The sequence below is a fragment of the Schistocerca gregaria genome, chromosome 1 (genome assembly GCF_023897955.1).
Source record: "Schistocerca gregaria isolate iqSchGreg1 chromosome 1, iqSchGreg1.2, whole genome shotgun sequence".
Classification (NCBI taxonomy): Eukaryota; Metazoa; Arthropoda; class Insecta; order Orthoptera; family Acrididae; genus Schistocerca; species Schistocerca gregaria.
The window spans coordinates 618,312,366-618,333,644 of NC_064920.1; the positions used below are offsets into that span (position 1 = coordinate 618,312,366).

General features: G+C 40.5%; 1 non-coding gene across 1 annotated transcript; it reads right to left on the minus strand.

Annotated features, from left to right (window-relative positions):
- Positions 1–17,076: 17,076 nt before the first annotated feature.
- On the minus strand, positions 17,077–17,151 carry Trnas-cga (transfer RNA serine (anticodon CGA)). Its single transcript has one exon. It is a non-coding gene; the product is annotated as a tRNA-Ser (tRNA).
- Positions 17,152–21,279: the final 4,128 nt, after the last annotated feature.

The window sequence follows — 21,279 nt, forward strand, 5'->3', positions numbered from 1 at the left end:
AGCCAGTCCTGACAATACTCTACCATTTGGTGAGCAATATGTATGGGGCAGGCGAAATACCCTCAGACTTAAAGAAGAATATAATAATTACAATCCCAAAGAAAGCAGGTGTTGACAGATGTGAAAGTTACCGAACTATGAGATTAATAAGTCACAGCTGCAAAATACTAACGCGAATTCTCCACAGACGAATGGAAAAACTTGTAGAAGCGGATCTTGGGGAAGATCAGTTTGGATTCCGCAGAAATGTTGGAACACGTGAGGCAATACTAACCTTACGACTTTATCTTAGAAGAAAGATTAAGAAAAGGCAAACCTACGTTTCTAGCATTTGCAGACTTAGAGAAAGCTTTTGCCAATGTTGACTGGAATACTCTCTTTCAAATTCTGAAGGTGACATGGGTAAAATACAGGGAGCGTAAGGCTATTTACGATTTGTACAGAAACCAGATGGCAGTTATAAGAGTCGAGGGGCATGAAAGGGAAGCAGTGATTGGGAAGGGAGTAAGACAGGGTTGTAGCCTCTCCCCGATGTTATTCAATCTGTATATTGAGCAAGCAGTAAAGGAAACAAAAGAGAAATTCGGAGTAGGTATTAAAACTCATGGAGAAGATATAAAAACTTTGAGGTTCGCCGATGACATTGTACTTCTGTCAGAGACAGCAAAGGACTTGGAAGAGCAGTTGAACGGAATGGACAGTGTCTTGAAAGGAGGATATAAGATGAACGTCAACAAAAGAAAAACGAAGATAATGGAATGTAGTCAAATTAAATCGGGTGATGCTGAGGGAATTAGATTAGGAAATGAGACACTTAAAGTAGTAAAGGAGTATTGCTATTTAGGGAGTAAAATAACTGATGATGGTCGAAGTAGAGAGGATATAAAATGTCGACTGGCAATGGCAAGGAAAGCGTTTCTGAAGAAGAGAAATTTGTTAACATCGAGTATAGATTTAAGTGTCAGGAAGTCGTTTCTGAAAGTATGTGTATGGAGTGTAGCCATGTATGTTAGTGAAACGTGGATGATTAATAGTTTGGAGAAGAAGAGAATAGAAGCTTTCGAAATGTGGTGCTACAGATGAATGCTGAAGATTAGATGGGTAGATCACATAACTAATGAGGAGGTATTGAATAGAATTGGTGAGAAGAGGAGTTTGTGGCACAACTTGACGAAAGGAAGGGACCGGTTGGAAGGACATGTTTTGAGGCTTCAAGGGATCACAAATTTAGCATTGGAGGGCAGCGTGGAGGGTAAAAATCGTAGAGGGAGACCAAGAGATGAATACACTAAGCAGATTCAGAAGGATGTAGGTTGCAGTAAGTACTGGGAGATGAAGAGGCTTGCACAGGATAGATTAGCATGGAGAGCTGCATCAAACCAGTCTCAGGACTGAAGACCACAACAACAACAACATCCACGTACTCGTATCAGAAAATCCCCTTTCTAGTCACAAGTTGAAAATTTTCCTCGTCGCGAAATGCAGCTCGAGTGATGTGCATATCCCCCCGAGGTAGAGTTTCAGTGAGTTTCTGGCGTGGCGCCTGCATAAAACGGACCGTGTTAAGGAACCGGAGCGTAATTCCTGGCGTCATTCATTTGGAAAATTGAATGTATTTCTCGAGGCTCTGACAATGACCTGACTTTTCTTCCAACCGAAATCAGTCAAGTGCTAAACTAGAAAGTGAGCGTCATATCCGCTTAAAGTATAGAAGAAAACGGGTATGTGCCTTGGTAGCTGTACTTCAAATTGGATGCATTATGAGCTGCACCTCGGAACTTCCCCATAAGATGACAGTAGTCCCTACGAGAAGCTTCCGCATTTATGTCTAACGGCAGCCCACAAATATAAGTCCACCGAGTTATTGTACAAATCTTCATTCTCCTTCGATTTGGTCATGGAAACGTTGTCGCTTATCAACCTCCCATCAAAGTCTTTCGAGCTAAGTGGGCAACCAAACCGTGGTATTATCCCTGACATAAGATTTGTAGTGGATGATACAATTTGGTACGCTGCCGCATATTGTGCATGTTTTTCTGTAAAGGTGGTATGTGAGGCCGTGAGGTCACCTTCACAGTGGATAAGAGGAGTGAGGAGGCATTCAAAGTCGGCGTACACTACAAACGGTCATCACTCCTGGTGGTGAGTATTTTTAAAGTTCATCAATTTGTTTTCCTCAGTAGGCATAATAACATGTACCGGGTCCTTGGAAGCACAGTCTGCTATATGCGCCACTGACAACTTGTCTGAGGAAAAATAAATCAGGCACGTTAAACAAATATGCTGTTTACCCTTATGTTTATTCATCTGGGAGACGAGAAAGTGCAATATGTCTTTGATCCAAACAAAATGATAATTATCACCTTCACAGAAGAGTAGCATGTTTACATGCATCTCACACACATCGGCGAATTTTGAGTAACGGAGGGGGACGACGGCAAGATGCTTGTCCTGCTCATCTGACTTTTTTTTTTCTCCAGGGCATAAACATGAACCGATATTTTAGTATTCTGTGCCTCAAATTTATGTATGACCTGCGTCTTGACAGAGAAATCGATATCCTCAAAGTTATCACATCCACGAATATTATCACCTACATGATATGCACTGGGACGCTGAAGATGATCCCTACGATCGTAATTTCTCTCGCAGGCCAGGACTGACCATGCAAAACAAGCCTGACCGGTTTTATTTTGGACATTAACGCATGCCTGCTTATTAGCTATATTTTTAGGGAGCTTGATATAGCTAGACCCTCGATTTAAGGTATCGCAGACACGTGTATGGATGTCCAAGTGTAGTATTCAGCTGAGTGCTTTAGCTGACCCTCTCACTTCCATCTCGGAAAACCGCGCCAGTAGAGGGATCAAGCTGGTTTTGCGAAGTCACTCGGCGATTGACATGATCCGCGTCATCGCGCCACTTGCCCGCCAGAGATAAAGAATACTTGTCTCTTCAGTGCCAGAATCAATTTTGGAGGGGGGGGGGGGGAGGGTGCAGAACGCGACAGATCGACTCAGAGCACTGCACCTCATTTAACGGAGGGTTTTAGCACCCTCCTGCCGAATTCTCGATCCTCGTGAACGAAATTCGCTCCTCAAACGCGTCTGCAGTCATTGAGTATTCTAACTGCGGTATGGTGTCACTGACCTGATGACCTTCGCAAGAAGAACGGGAGAGGGAACTGGTGCAAGCCAGACTACTACTTCTACTACTACTACTACTACTACTACAGGGTGATGTCCATCCTGTCGATGAAGAGATCAGTGAGGTGCTGAGTGGTACCCGCCATGGCAGACATACCTTTCTCGGGCTGCGAAACTGAGGAGGATGAGGCGGAACTACTGAGTTAGGCCAGTGGGAGCATCCTGGCTGTGACGATGGCTGCCGATGTTGTCGCGCTGTTGATGCTGCTGCCGCAAGCCTGACCTGGTAACCTGAGGGGCGGTAGCTCGTTGCTCGGCCCATGGACGCCAAAGCGGTGGTGCTTGGGCAGCGGCGGCGGCGCCCTTATAAGCGATACATGCCTTACTGGACACGGCTTTGGCGAGGAAGAAGGTTTAGCCACCACTGGTATGCGCGCCACGCCGTGCTACGGAGACGCATCCGCTGTAGAAGAAAGAAAAAAAATTAAGTACAACGTTTGTTGCAAGGGAGAAAAAAGAAAGAATACAGTCACATGGTTATAAGCGGAGTGATTACCTTTCCTGCTCTGAGTCCACGGCATGAGCTACTTATCAACGTTATCCAGTATTTCTATCACCTCTTCAGGGAAGTCATCCTCCTCCTCTAAAAGGACCAGGTCACGATGTCTTTGTACCTCTTCGCCTAGGGCCATTTCCCTGACCCAGTCAGGTATTTAACCCTCGTCAGAATCGATATGCTGCTGATCCATCTCACCTACAACAAGTCATATATATGAATATACATACTTGTTAGAGAAAAAGAACTCTACCACTACAGTCATACAAAAAAGTACAGTTCTTTTTTTACATTTACAGGGCTGCTTTGCCATCTCGTTAGGCGCTGGAAATATAAATTTCGGTATATATACATAGCTGCTACTACTACTACTACATAGACATTTCCCTATTTTTCTAAAAATTTACGAGATTGTAGGCGCCTTGTATTTGCTGCTCCTGGAAACAGTTCCATAGCTTGTAGCTGATGTTTTTTTCCAGCCTCCAGAAGTGTCTCCAAATCTTTCTGCATTTCCAGCACGTGAGCTATATATAACAAGAACAAGAAACAAACAACCAATATAAAAAAACAAATTACACTACTAATACAAAAAAAATTAAAGTCACGTGGCAGTCCTAGGCGCTGGCTTTCCACATGAGGAGGTGTTTGCGGCGGCTCAGTCTCTTCCTCCTCCACCTCTCATCTACCCTTGTAATCCAGGATAAAGTCCTGGCGTTGCGCTGTAAAACAAGGAAAAGGAACTGAATTACTGACGAGAACTTTTTAACACACTAATTTTTTTCCTGATTTAAACACCACAATCATATATATAAAATATCCAGTTATATGGTAGTTCACATTCTTCCTCTTCTTCTTGAGCCATTCTACAACGCTTGCTACTGCCTGTGGCGGTACTGCTGCTGCTGCTGCGCTTCATGACTCACTGATGAGAGACAGAGAGAGACACACACACACAACTAAACAGACGAACAGATTATGGCTGAATGAGGCCGTGAGTGGAGGGGAGAGGGTTTATGTAGACTCACCGATTTTGCGGGAACCAATCAGGAAGAGTGGTTGATGGGAAGTCCCGAACAGTATTTTCAGTAACCAATAGGAGTGTGGCATTGTACCCCATCTGCAGATGAATGCTGCTCTGAACACGAAGGACAAGTCGGTGCTGGTCTGGCCAGCTCAAGTTTTCGTGAGCTCGAGGATTCAGCCATAAAAACCGCACTGCCGATCTGCTCTTCACTTTGTGGCAAGCTGCGGCCGCCGACGGACGCGTGGCTGCTATGCAAGTCCCCCAGCTACGACCGTGTCTCGTGTAGAAAACTAGTATGATTGTGTATTTAACAATACGTTTTTTTACATGATGCAGGATCGCCTTCAGAGTGTCGACGCGGTGTACTTGCGCTCATTTATTTATTTATTTATTCGAGTGTATTTTGCCATAGTGATTTCCATTCCACGTGCACCTGGGAAAACAGTACCCTTTTTTATGTTTAAGTGTACTTGAAACATTGTTTAAAGCAACATCTGCAAATGTACTGAGGCGTGAATACTTTACTTAATTTGTTTATGCACGCAAATATGCTGGAGTCGGAGAGAAAGACTTGGAGCTTTCACAAGTGTGCCGCAATCCTTTTTTAGAGTCAGTGGTGGTATACATCGCAAACTTGAAGCAAACTACTGTGCAATGACCTTTACGTTGAGAGACATATTCAACTAGATTTATTAACTCCTGAAGCAACTCATGTTCAAAGACAAGGTATTTCCCACAAAATCGAGCGAAGTGTCTCAGGGATACTTTCACAAGTATGTCGCGATGTTTTTAGAATACGTGTTCAAGTGTAGTGGTGGTGATATACCTCAGAATAAAAAGTGTGATTTTTTAAAATACTTTCAAATCATCTGCAAAGCTGCCTCTCTCTCTCTTTGTGCAGTGATACATTTAGTTCCTGTGACATCTTCAAGTTATATATGTGACAATATTTCATAACAACAGATGTAGTAACTACTGAAGCAGTTCACGTTCAATGACAAAGGGTATCCACGCACCGAGGATGGGAAGGAGGAGGAGAGCCATGGGTATGTCCAATACGACAGTAAGTGTACAGCATGCAGCCCTGCAGCTACCACGTGGCTGTCCTCTAAGCCAGCATGGAGACTTTTGGGGAGAGAGCCCGGCACATTGCCTCTCCTCCAGCGGGGCGTGGAGACTCTGGGGTGAACATCTAGCCTCTTGTGCTTTGGAAAACTGGCCGGACTTTTATCGAATGATCAACAATTACAGTATGCATTTATAAGTATGAGCTGTGAAGCATAACGTAGCCCCATCCAGCTGTATGTTCATTGTTTCATGAAGCATATTCGTCTTCACCAAATAATAATGCAATTAACACAGTACTCAGATGCAGGGTTACACCTAATATACTACACCTCCGCCAGCACCGACATCTCGTCCATTGAACACGTAAACAATTACTACTGTCCTCCTAGCCCAGCAGCTAGACGCAGATTGAGTTTTTGCCCGCCATTTTTCCCCAGACTGCCATGTTGGATTATGTCATGGGAGGGGAGAAGGGGAGGACGAACAGTGCCCTCTGGTGATGGTGGTGTTGTGAACTAGGTCACTTGGATTCCGGGACTCTTGGTGAACACACTGGATGGAGTTAGGGATGGGCTATGATCGCGCTCGAGAAACGCGCGACGCGAAGGCAATTTCTCGAGAATTTCTCGGGTACGCTCGAGAAATTGACAGTGCTGCGCTCTATGAGAAATTGCGCAAACCTTCAGTACACGAAGCACTGAGCCGCAGCGGTCGTACTCGTCGTACGTACGTGCTCGGAAAACTTTGAAATTCTATGATAGATATCAACTGTACTACCGTCATTAATGTTTACTGAAGTATAAGTATATGTCTCATAAGACAAAAATCATAGAATTATTGTTTAAAACAAAGCACAGAATTTGCATAAAACAGAATCTTTATTCTTACAAAATAAATTATCTTGTACATTCTGCATGTATGCATGTATGCTTAAACGTAAAAGAGAGGTACTAGGGCCTTTTATATACAGAAACTGCGTACATGAGTTTACTTACAGAAGAAACAAAGTAAACAAAAGTTGTTCAGCAGAAGGTATTTTTACATCGCATTGCTACACTGCCGTCGATTTTTGTTTAGAAATATGATTTTATTGGCCAATTGGCCTTTTAGTCTGCTTCTTTGTTTGTTTATAAGTAGTCCTGTTTTCGAAAATATTCTTTCACTGGGAACAGAAGTTGCAGGTACTGCAAGATTTTTTTTGCCACGATAGATAGACCTGGGTAACTGTTTTCATTTTTTTTTCCAGTAGTGTAAAGGATTATATGTGCGTTGTAGGTACGGTTCTTCCAAATATCGTTGTACCTCCAGGTCTATGCTATCACAACCGCTTTTCAATAGATTTTTATTGGAAACCTCTTCATCGAAAGAAGCCCATAAGGAACTATTGGCGTTTTGTACGACATGGTACTCGTGGCTAGTGTCGTTAGCAGTCGAATGAGTAGATCGTACGGTCTCTACCATGTTTGTGCACTCTGTAATTAGGCTTGCAACGGCATGTTTTGAATGAATGGGATTCGTAAATGGTAACGTTTTGAATCTTGGGTCGAGAACTGTGGCAACGGCATGTACTTGGTTTCTATTAAGCCTAGCCGGGCTATTAGTGAGTTGTGCAGATGTTGCTGTAGCTCTTGCGCTGTTGTGGTAGCCCACTTCCCATTGCATACGGTTATGATTAGCTGTCTGATTATTGGAATAGCTTTCGAAAGAGAGGTGTTGTCTTCAGTTGAGATGTCACTTGTTACCACTTCAAATGGCTCTAGTACACATAAACATTCGCTCAAAATTCGCCACTCGTCAGCTGTGAGGTTCTCTACACCTGAATACAAAGTTGATAAACAGGCTGCAGTGCATTCCTTTTGCTCCACTAGACGTTGTAGCATATAAAACGTACTGTTCCACCGGGTTTCGGTTTACTGAATCAATTTATGAACAGGTTTTTTTCATTAGATCCTGGATCTCATGGAGTTTTTCATTAGCATTGCAACTTGTTTTAAAATAGCTAACAATTTTTCTGTCCTTTTCCCGCATTATGCAGAGCTCACTGTTGCTGTTCAAAGAACTTTTCACAACTAAATTGATAGTGTGTGCTAAACAAGGCACATGTTGCATATCTATGTTGCCACTGTGAATAAGTTGTACGGCCGCCGTCGTGTTACTGGCGTTGTCAGTTGTGATGCTTACAACTTTGTTTTCAATGTTCCATTTTGAAATCACGTTATCTAACGCCTCACTAATATTTAGCGCTGTATGCTTTTCCGGGAAACGGAATGTCTCGAGAGCTAAAGCTTTCAGACTCCAATTAGTGTTAATGAAATGACCAGTTACAGCAATATATGCCTCACTAATGAGTGAGGTCCAAATATCGGTCGTTAAAGATACACAAGTAGAGTCTTCCCCGGCCAAGTTTACAGCCTCTTTCTGTTTATGGTAATCGTCCTCAATCATGAGGCGCAACTTTTCTCGATTTGGTATCGAGTATTGTGGGCCCAACAGTGAAGTGTCCTCGACGATTGAAAGCGGTTGAAAATCGACTGTTATCATGGCCACTAGTGCTTCATCTAGCTGTTGTTGTAGTTTACTTTCCTCTTTGAAGAGAAACGTAAGATTTAGATCAGTGCTCCTGCGAGTGGCTATGTTATGCTCGACAACTAGTCCAATAAAATTACATATCGTATCGTGCAAAAGCTAGGATAGTATAGGTTTGATTTTGGACTATGTTGTAGATTATCATTTTTTTTAAGCGTGGCGGACTGCTTCGGACACTATCCGAACTTTTGCACGGAATTCATGTTTTGTACCACACGTACCTGGATATTTTGTCTGCCTCACACTATTAGAAGAATGAGCATCTGTATCCACGGACGTCGCTGTTTTATTGCTCGATAAATTGTGCAGTTTAAGATGTCTAATCATGCCCGTTGTATTTTTTGATACATTACGCAGATTTTTGCGACAAATGTTGCAAGTAACGTTATCTCCATCCACCGTAAAGTATTGCCAGCACCATGACGTTCGTTTTCGAGTGTCCATATTGATCTGAATAACAACTTTACTCGAATGAAACCTGAGACATATTAGCTACGAGCTACAGCGAGCAGCGAGCGTGTTTGTCTAGCGGCGCCATTCAATTCATAAAACAACAGCGTATGTTGTCGCAGCCAACTGGCACACGCCGCCGAGCCATTTCTCGTGAGCTTCTCGAGTATTGCTTGAGAACTAGAGGCTCGAGAAATTCTCGGTGCGCACGAGTCGCCGCGCCTCGCCATCCCATCACTGGATGGAGCTACTTTCTATGACAACTCCAGTTGTTTAAGTAAACAATGTATATTTATGTCCATCCTATATGGCAGCCAGCACAGACTGAGTCCTTTTCCCAACAGTTTCCAGTTGGGGAAGCAGAGGGTAGGAGAGGGGAGGAGAGGGGGGAGAGGGGGGAGGGGGAGGGGAGAGGGGGAGAGGAGGGAGTTCAGCTTAGTGGTGGTAGCCCAGTTGACCTATTTTTCCGCCAGAATATGAACTTCCTGCCACGATGTCACTGTGACATAGCCACATCTATGACCATCATCTTCGATCCGTCATCTTGATTAAAACTGGCAACAGTGCTGATTGGCGCCATTCCCCCTTTGCCCTACTACTCATACTTACCTACAAAATTATGCATTGCTGTTGAATAATGCAACTAGCCACAAATACTTTAAAGCTCTCTGATAATGTCGTTACCAGTTTAGGACTATGGTACCCATCTTCAGTTGGTTAACTTATTGTAAAGTATCTGTGGGCCACAGTGGTTCGTTTAGAATGTGTGTGCTGTTTACACTTTGTAACATCCATTATATGCCACTGAGCAGAGGAAAAATTTCGGAAAATCTTCCTGACTAAGTAACGTTCAACGGCGGACCTATTCATTAACGGATGGTGGTTTTAGATTTCATAAAACACGTGTCAAGGCGGTGAGTGAGAAGACTACGTTGAAATTTTTCATTACAAATGTCTTACAACAAAATACTTTTCTCTCACACTGTAAATTAGTAACCTGAATACGAAGAATTATCTTTTGAATTAATGGAATTGGTTAAACAGAACTGATTGACTGTGAGATTCAAAATTACATATGCGCCTTCTTTGTTCACACTAGCAAATTGGACTTCATCAATGCAAAACAAGTATGTTCTATATAATGTATGTAATTAATAATTATGTTAATTAAATGGTCACTATGGCGGCTGAACATACTGTAGCCAAGTTGGCTAAGATTACAAAATCTCGCTAGTTGTTCCATGAGATTACCTATTAAAATTCAGTATTGTGATTACAATGAACAGCCACAACGCAACAGGTTCCATTTTATCTCAGCTTATTACTGAGTAAATGGACTTACACGGACCATGCCATTGTCATGTTCCAGAACGTTTCTGTAGGTAATTTTTTTAAGTGCAAAGATTACACAGATAACTAAATTATCTGTAAGTCAAGCAATACCGCTGACTAGCTATAAGCACGTTGTAAACATACAACGTCACCACAAACTAATAATACAGTCTACCGTGACAGTTGCGACACAAAGTATCGTTTTTGTTACACCCCAGCGATAACAGCGCTCCAAACTGCACTGAATTCGACATCGAATGAGTGCGAATATTAACGTTTACAGTGGTGTGTAATATAGTTTCTACAACAGGTTGTGTATCTACTGTTAACAAAATCGACAATAACTGAAAAGTTACACCATAGTTGTGATTATTTAGTTTCTCAAGGACCCTGCGAGATACAAAACGTTGCATTACAGGACGGTTTATTTACGATTCTCTTGTAATGTACAGACGTTTACTGAAAATTGTCGTTTTCTTTTCGTAAGAAAAAAATACTAGAAGACCTGACATTTCAGAGAAAATCGTCGTATATCTTTCCAACAAACCAGAGTTTTTTTCACTACGCCTTCTATCAAATCTGTGAATGTGAAACATTGGAAACCTATATGGAATGTAATACGTGCATTATTTAATGTGTTATTTAACGTATCAAATAAGCTACCACAGCTGTAGCTTAAGGGGAAACTACAAAGACGTGATAATAAAACGTCAAAAGCAATGAAACTCTTTCCTAACAAAGGAGAATCCAGTTCCATAATTGTTGCTAAATATGAGTCACAAACTGCAAAAATGTCCAACACATTTGCTTTTGATGCAAAAGTAATTACAATTACAGAAATATTCGCGTATTAGAAAGTAGAAGAAAATGTAAGAAAGGCCGAATCATTGGAATTCGTAAAAAATGTTTAAGTCTCAAGGAAAGTGATTATGATGATAACAACAGACAACAGAAATACACCCTTCTCAAGCATGAAATATGTTTATATTCTCTTGCTTTCACTGGAATGAGCTACAAACATAGGATATTCGAAAGTATTTCTCCACGAATGAGTTGAGGCTTATGTCATTGAATCAATGTGATTTGGCAGTTTTTACATGTATTTCTCGGTATTTCATGTTGCTTGGTAACTTACTAACGCACAGAACGCCAAGATATAACCACTCTTCCGTTAATTAGGTAGAAAATAATTAACGACAAACATCATTCTTACAACGCTTCTGACTGCTTCTCACCGTTAGGAGAGCTAGTGTTGCTTCAATTGTCAAACAATAGACTATAAATAACATGCAATGCTCATGTCCCAATTTCTGCCGTGTTAAGGCTTGAAACCAACATGTAAGCCACGTAACTCCTATCATTATGCGATGTGTGAAGTGCAACTGACAGTTACAGTTTTCCTCGTTTGTAGCTGAAAACGAGCGTTGATTTTCACTGTTCAACGAGCTTTATCAACTACTGTTACACATGTAGTAGTGCAGTTAAGCTAGTTTCTCCGAAGTTCCTGATGATAAAAGAACGGTGACACATGGTCATGTTGAAATGTAATAATAATTCTTTTTAACAACAGTTTTTTTAACAAGCGACGGAATGACTGTTCTTTAGTGAATACTTGTTTTTTTTCTTTTTTTTTTTCACTGTAAATTCTTGTAGTTCACCGCTTCCGAAGCAGTGGACGGCAAAATAAGAATTTCGCGCACAGGATTAGTTTTTTAACGATTCCTCAAAAATACGTGTGAGACGTTTTAGTACGCTTCTATAACAAAGAAAAAACGTTTACATACATAATACCAAGAGATGAATACACTAAGCGGATTCAGAAGGATGTAGGTTGCAGTAGGTACTGGGAGATGAAGAAGCTTGCACAGGATGGATTAGCATGGAGAGCTGCATCAAACCAGTCTCAGGACTGAAGACCACAACAACAACAACATAATATCAGGTATTTCCACGAATTAAGCGCATATATTTTCTGAATTTTGCTTAATCCAGTACAGACACAGAAATGATATCAAGATAGGATGCATAATGCATTACAAAACATTGACTATATTTGTGTAGTGAGCTAGATACTAACGATACGTTGTCTCAGAATCTAAGTCATTCATCAACTTCCAGCTCATGGAAATACCTCTGCTCTGCAAGGATTTCGAAACATTTTTATCTGTTTGTGAAGTGCTCAGGGTCAAAGGAAGACTTCTCTGGGCATATATAAGGGTCACTAATTATGCTGCTAACACAAAGCACAGAATTTGATCTGTAACGAAATTACACTGTAGATGGAGAACACTCAGTGATGCGAAATGAGTCAAGATCTACAATAACAACATGCAACTTCTAGGCAATGCATATTAACATTAATGTATCTCCCTCTATGCTACATAGCTATGTTCATACCTACAGCAACTAATTAACCTAAGTAAAAAAGTTCCAACTTTGAAAAAACTGCAACATCCACAGTTACACTAAATAATTGCTCCTTGTCTCCCACTGGTAGCTTAATACTAACTTGATTACACTTGATAGTTTCAAACAAAATTGTTAGTTACATCTGCAAAAACTGAGTCTTGCTCACAGTGCATTATTATTTAATACACACATTCATACCTACCAAGTATAACTTTTAAATTATTGAATTAGATCTTCAAGTAACAGAAAGAATAACTAATTTAAGTATACCTTTCTTTTGAATTAGTAGAAATCTCCAGTTCCTTGCTTTATATTAGATGGGAGCTTGCTGAATACCTCACCTTTGCAGCAGACTCCATTACTTCTCTCGGAACACTGGGCAAGGATGCAAAGTGCACATGAAAATGCTTTTGATTGCCTTGTATTGTGTTAAGTACGACACAGTTCAGCTGAAACTTGTGTTTGTTGTCAGTAAGAAAAGCCATTAAGGAATACAGGTATCGGGGAGTAAGAATTCCAGGAGCGTTTAAAAGCATTCTGCACAATGTGTGGTTATCTGCTCTACACAATAATCTTGCTGCTCGCTTCTGCTGAATAGACACTATTTACTACACATGTCTAAACACTTTCTTTACTTAAAGAGTCCTGCCCCAGAGGATTCATGTACAGTAGTGTGAAAATATGCACACACCAATGTCCTACACCCGCACTCAAAAGAAAAAAAAAAACATTTACATAGACAGCAATGTACACCCTAAACAATTTATATAGACATTGATCAAGCTTGATATCGCTGTGTTTGTCTTAATATTATCGTATATTTCTGATAGAAAAGTAAGGTAAACAGCCTTTTTTAAAACAGAATCATTATCAGTTTCATAAAATCTTTAGGATCTGCAATAAACTATATAATGTGTGGTCAGGTTGCAGCTTTCTCTGTTAAAGTGTCAGGGGGGGGGGGGGGAGGGGATATATTTTTGACGACAACATGTTCACTTCCTGACTTGGTGCCAAAAAGTTGAACTGAATTCTAAAATCAGCAATTAACACAAAACGAAAATGAAACTACTGATGGTAATAACACAAGTACTTAATTTATCGCAGAAAAACAGCACCTATCCAACATTACATCCTTGTACTGCAGAAATTTATTACTGTATCATTTAGCACAGATCTTTTAGAAACAACTTTATTTAATCCAATTTTTGCTGTAGTGGATACACTGTGTAAGGGAGAAGAAGAAAAATAGTCCAGTCAACTTAAAAATTAAGATGGTAACACATTTTAATGTATGGAAAGTTCTGCTTGTGAACAAGGAATCATTTAAGGATAAAGGAGATGAATCACCTAAAGGCAGATGAGCTGCGTCATCAACAGAAACACACATGAAATGTACAGAGCTTTATTTCGCTACCATTTGAAATGGAATTCCTTTCTCAAGCTGCAGAAGAAACACACACACAAACGCACATACACACTCTCTCTCTCTCTCTCTCTCTCTCTCTCCCTCTCCCTCCCTCTCTCTCTCTCTCTCTCTCTCTCTCTCTCTCTCTCTCTCTCTCTCACACACACACACACACACACACACACACACACACACACACACACATGCACACACCTGTCTCCCTACATTGTGCTCATTCGACTGACGGCTCTTTCCTAGCTCACAGTGAGTTTGTATGCACATTTCTCCTACAGCTCGAGAAAGGAATTCCATTCTGAAAGCTAGCAAAGTAAAGCTCTGTAGCTTTTGTATGTGTTTGTGTGTATCTGTAGACGACACAGCAGTGACAACGCATTTTTAAGGCATATAAATTTAGAAACTGATATTCTATATTACACACTGAAACAAATATAGGATATTAATTTCTCACTTGTCAGCTATGGAGTTTAAGAAAAATATAGAGAAGGTTCACCGAATGAGACTGAAATTCAATAATTTATTTCACACAAAAAACAAAAAGTACAGTTCAGCTATAGGTGCCACCACCTGTGTATGTAATTCTATTTTCAAAACAATCACAAAATACTGATTATTAAACAAAACTATTTTTGTGTCGATACTTATAATTGAGTGTGGTGTTGCTTCTAGCTGTGGAGTCTCACTTCTTCATCATGTAGCCTTGTTTTACAATACGCAATGAGTGTAGCTATTTTTCAGTTGATAAATGTGTATCAAGAGAAAGACTGTTTGTAACATGTTTATTCAGCTGAAGGAAACCATAATCCCTTTATGTCCTGCAAAACACAGGTAACTAATTTCTGAAAAGAGTTTTTCACTTTTTAAAATTGACATTTGTCAAATAGTTTCTGGTCCTTTTTTCACAGATAAACATGGTCATTGGATACAATAGATAGGTGACTTCTGTTTTTTTCTGTTCAAGATAAATGTACGGGAAATTTTAGAAATGATGAAATTTGCCAAATGTGGCACTCTAGTTTTTTGTTCACTTTGCTAGCCAAATACAAGTGTACGAAACCAGAAATAATTTCAATGGTAAAGCAATTAGCACTAGTAGATGTAACAATCTGAATATGTACCAAAAATCTCTTGAAAGTAGGTTCAGACTGTTGGATTGATATTCTGCTCCTCCACGACTTACCACAGATTAAAAAACTCTTCAAGACTTCCAGCAGATCTTGAGTGAGTTTGTATGTCAGTAAGAAACTCTTTAGTGGTGCCGATCTGCTTCTGACAGTATCCTACACAACTAAAGATGCATGTAGACCGTTAATTGTGACTATAAAATCTTTTCTTGTTGAGTGAACCAGTTAAGTTCCCTAAGGAGATTCTTTTAACGTAAACTGCCAATCTTTTACTTGCTTCGCATACCGGCATCACTAAATGGCAGACGTCATACAATATAAAGCTTATTTTGAGTAAAAACTGAACCTTATGGGTTCTTTCATTTCATTTCTTATAAAAGCATAACAAAACATTTAACACGTTTTTCGAGGAATCCTCAGAAAGGTAATGTTGCCTGCCAAACTAATATTTTGCATTCCACTCCTGTGGAAACGGTGAACTAATAGACTCACAGCGAAACAAAAACAAGTAATTCTGTTGCTTTTGAACAGAACTGTCAGTATGTTTCACCTGGCCACATGTAAAAACGATATTAATTGTATTAATATTAGGAATTTCGGAGAGATCAGGTTGCTGCACTACTACATGTCTACTAGCAATAAGGCAAACTGTTTTCTTGTTAAAACCAATGCTTGATTTCAGCTATAAATGGGAAAAATTGTAATTGTCAACTGCACTCCATGAAGTGCATAATAGCAAACTCTGCGTCCTGCCCCGAGTCACATGACTTAACTGTTGGTTTCAGTCTAATGACGTCACGCGCAAAACCACAGTCTAATACACATAGTCATGACATTCTCTGGAGAGAAATTTGTTACCGTTTGACATCTGGAGCGGCTCTTAGCGCTCCAGGCAGTGAGAGAGTAAACAGTCACTTGCGTCGTAAGGATGTTTGTCTTTAATTATTTAAAGCTTAATTAACGGAATAGTTGTTTTACTTTTGCGTTCAACGCATTAATAAGTTACCAAGAGACAGGATGAATGGCCGTGAAATGTATTTAGAAACAGCCGAATCACACTGGTTCAGTGACATAAGCTACAACTCATTCATGAAGAAATATTGTCTGTTGATATTATAATAGACAATATTGTGTGTGACCTGCTAAAAATAGTATCTGCAGCGAACCATAGAAATGTTGGCTTGGTTCCTGCTTTCATGCGGTATGATCGGCCCCAACTGAACAGCTCTGTCAGGAGGGTCAATATGGAGATTAGCTACTTGGGGCTGCTACTTTGGCGGTATTGCTAGGTGGGACCTCACAATACATGGTCTGCAGCTCAATAGAAAAGCGATGATAGCAAAATCTTTAAGTGGGAGCACAAAAACTTATGGGAGTATTTCTTTTTTAGGCTAAGGCCAGTGTCCAATCATCCAACATTGTTTGATATTAAGTTTAATGAGCAGCTCAGACAGGCAGGCACTAGGGATGTTAAAATATCACAACATACTCATAACAGTACAGTGATAAATAATTTTAGTATATCACAAGATTCTCATAAAAGCGCAGTGAAAAATAATGTTAGCGTATATTGCATCAGAATATCAGGGAATTCAAAAACAAAGCAGATGAGCGTCTTGTTTGCTTAGAAGATTTAGAAACTGAGGGTGGAATATGCATGTCTGAACATCATATAGTCACATGTATGGAAGTGATAAATGTAGATGTATATAAGCATTCACCACATGTAGGTAGAGACACTATGGAGAGAGGAGAAGTTGCCATATACATCTGTCATAGTGTGAAAAATTTGGAAACTAAAATATTTTGTGCAGAGCAACATATAGAAGCATGTGCACATGAGCTTAAACTGAATAATGGTACTTTTATAATTGTAGCCATGTATATACGTCCCTGAATGAGACTTTCACTCTGCAGCGGAGCGTGCGCTGATATGAAACTTCCTGGCAGATTAAAACTGTTCCGGACCGAGACTCGAACTCGGGACCTTTGCCTTTCGCGGGCAAGTGCTCTACCAACTGAGCTACCCAAGCACGACTCACGCCCCGTCCTCACAGCTTTACTTCTGCCAGTACCTCGCCTCCTACCTTCCAAACTTTACAGATACTCTCCTGCGAACCATGCAGAACTAGCACTCCTGAAATAAAGGATATTGCGGAGACATGGCTTAGCCACAGTCTGGGGGATGTTTCCAGAATGAGATTTTCACTCTACAGCGGAGTGTGCCCCGATATGAAACTTCCTGGCAGATTAAAACTGTGTTCCAGACCGAGACTCGAACTCGGGACCTTTGCAACTTACGAACACATCACTGAAGTTACCAGAGTTGTTCGTAAAAGTAATGTTCTTTTTAGTTCAATTTCGAAGCACACTGTGGTTGTTGTTGCTGCTGTTGAACATCCATTGTTGAATCTGTGTATCATTTTATACAGTCTTATTTCCCTTTTATGTGCACAAACCTTCTGATCACTTTGTTGCAACTCTGCTTTTTGAAGTCTCTGATCTCCTCTTCCTTCCTCTCCGCCTTTCTTCGAGCACGAAATTGTCTATTAAATACATACATACTTACTAAAATTAATAAGGAAACGACGGTTATTTAACACATAAGTAGAGCACGGATTTTTAGGTATTAGCAACATGTGAATTGTGAAATGATTTGGGTGAAGGTCACGGTTAAAGCAGGCTCAGACATGGTAATTGGATGTCTCTATAGGCCCCCGGGCTCAGCAGCTGTTGTGGCTCAGCACCTGAAGAATAATTTGGAAAATATTTCGAGTAGATTTCCCCACCATGTTATAGTTCTGGGTGGAGATTTTAATTTGCCGGATATAGACTGGGAGACTCAAACGTTCATAACGGGTGGCAGGGACAAAGAATCCAGTGAAATATTTTTAAGTGCTTTATCTGAAAACTACCTTGAGCAGTTAAACAGAAAACCGACTCGTGGCGATAATATATTAGACCTTCTGATGACAAACAGACCCGAACTATTTGAATCAGTTAATGCAGAACAGGGAATCAGCGATCATAAAGCGGTTACTGCGTCGATGATTTCAGCCGTAAATAGAAATATTAAAAAAGGTAGGAAGATTTTTCTGTTTAGCAAAAGTGACAAAAAGCAGATTACAGAGTACCTGACGGCTCAACACAAAAGTTTTGTCTCAAGTGCAGATAGTGTTGAGGATCAGTGGACAAAGTTCAAAACCATGGTACAATATGCGTTAGATGAGTATGTGCCAAGCAAGATCGTAAGAGATGGAAAAGAGCCACCGTGGTACAACAACCGAGTTAGAAAACTGCTGCGGAAGCAAAGGGAACTTCACAGCAAACATAAACATAGCCAAAGCCTTGCAGACAAACAAAAATTACGCGAAGCGAAATGTAGTGTGAGGAGGGCTATGCGAGAGGCTTTCAATGAATTCGAAAGTAACGTTCTATGTACTGACTTGGCAGAAAATCCTAAGAAACTTTGGTCCTATGTCAAAGCGGTAGGTGGATCAAAACAAAATGTCCAGACACTCTGTGACCAAAATGGTACTGAAACAGAGGATGACAGACTAAAGGCCGAATTACTAAATGTCTTCTTCCAAAGCTGTTTCACAGAGGAAGACTGCACTGTGCTTCCTTCTCTAGATTGTCGCACAGTTGACAAAATGGTAGATATCGAAGTAGACGACAGAGGGATAGAGAAACAATTAAAATCGCTCAAAAGAGGAAAGGCCGCTGGTCCTGATGGGATACCAGTTCGATTTTACACAGAGTACGCGAAGGAACTTGCCCCCCTTCTTGCAGCGGTGTACCGTAGGTCTCTAGAAGAGCGAAGCGTTCCAAAGGATTGGAAAAGGGCACAGGTCATCCCCGTTCTCAAGAAGGGACGTCGAACAGATGTGCAGAACTATAGACCTATATCTCTAACGTCGATCAGTTGTAGAATTTTGGAACACGTATTATGTTCGAGTATAATGTCTTTTCTGGAGACTAGAAATCTACTCTGTAGGAATCAGCATGGGTTTCGAAAAAGACGATCGTGTGAAACCCAGCTCGCGCTATTCGTCCACGAGACTCAGAGGGCCTTAGACACGGGTTCACAGGTAGATGCCGTGTTTCTTGACTTCCGCAAGGCGTTTGACACAGTTCCCCATAGTCGTTTAATGAACAAAGTAAGAGCATACGGACTATCAGATCAATTGTGTGATTGGATTGAGGAGTTCCTAGATAACAGAACGCAGCACGTCATTCTCAATGGAGAGAAGTCTTCCGAAGTAAGAGTGATTTCAGGTGTGCCGCAGGGGAGTGTCATAGGACCGTTGCTATTCACAATATACATAAATGACCTGGTGGATGACATCGGAAGTTCACTGAGGCTTTTTGCAGATGATGCTGTGGTGTATCGAGAGGTTGCAACAATGGAAAATTGTACTGAAATGCAGGAGGATCTGCAGCGAATTGACGCATGGTGCACGGAATGGCAATTGAATCTCAATGTAGCGAAGTGTAATGTGATGCGAATACATAGAAAGATAGGTCCCTTATCATTTAGCTACAAAATAGCAGGTCAGCAACTGGAAGCAGTTAATTCCATAAATTATCTGGGAGTACGCATTAGGAGTGATTTAAAATGGAATGATCATATAAAGTTGATCGTCGGTAAAGCAGATGCCAGACTGAGATTCATTGGAAGAATCCTAAGGAAATGCAATCCGACAACAAAGGAAGTAGGTTACAGTACGCTTGTTCGCCCAATGCTTGAATACTGCTCAGCAGTGTGGGATCCGCACCAGGTAGGGTTGATAGAAGAGATAGAGAAGATCCAACGGAGAGCAGCGCGCTACGTTACAGGATCATTTAGTAATTGCGAAAGCGTTACGGAGATGATAGATAAACTCCAGTGGAAGACTCTGCAGGAGAGACGCTCAGTAGCTCGGTACGGGCTTTTGTTGAAGTTTCGAGAACATACCTTCACCGAAGAGTCAAGCAGTATATTGCTCCCTCCTACGTATATCTCGCGAAGAGACCATGAGGATAAAATCAGAGAGATTAGAGCCCACACAGAAGCATACTGACAATCCTTCTTTCCACGTACAATACGAGACTGGAATAGAAGGGAGAACCGATAGAGGTACTCAGGGTACCCTCCGCCACACACCGTCAGGTGGCTTGCGGAGTACGGATGTAGATGTAGATGTAAAATATTTACTATGTAGTAGTGAGAATGAGTAAAATGTGTAACACCAAGAAAACATGTTATTAAATATTTATCATAAAACAGTCATTTGAACTGAAAGTAACTTGTGAATGACACCATGGCCTACTACATAATCTTAATATGCAGTTAAATATTCTAAAAACAGAAAAAGAGCATTGCAATAAGATGGTACAGTAAATTTTACATTTCTTCGTTTTTTAGGTCTATTCTGCGCTTACAAAAGACAGTTATTCTGAGGCACATCTTTTCACTACAACGTCCATCTTTTGAACAACTAGATTTCTTTCAGTCATAGGATGGCGCCAATCAGAAAGAAATTTTTTATGGGATGTTGAAGATGCAAGTTTTAGGAGACAAACTATTCCTGAAGAGCTGGCAGCTGGAGTCTCTTCTTCTCCCTTCTCCCTCACTGAGACCATTGCAGATAATAGCTAAAACGAGGTAGTCTGAATTTGGTACCAAAACAGTGTGAAATTTATTCACTACCGTCTGCCCAATATCACCTCCTACGTCAGATATGTGGCATTTGAAATTCTCAACAACTTCAAACGATTTCTGCAAGAGCTACATGAAATATTTTAATTCTTTAATGCCAATAAAAGGTAAACCTATGCTGCTATTAATGTACAGCAGAGAATTTTCGATTTTAGGTTTAGTGAAAACATTTTGTGTCTCTTGTAATCAAAGTGGGATATTCCGTGTAAAGTAGAACACACATGATTTTTAAAAGTTTAAAGTTTGGTACATTTTATATATTGTTTGAAAAGTCTGGATTTTTATTGTATGGCAGCAGTGTTTTGTTGCCAATTATTGCTTTCCCTCCATAATCTGCAGCCATTTTTATAAGGCCGTATGTTTTTCACATGATGAGAAAACGTATTATTGGAGATTTTGGCTGTTCATTTCAACTAATTGGCAGGTAATAATCATCATATCTTTATTTATATTACAGTTA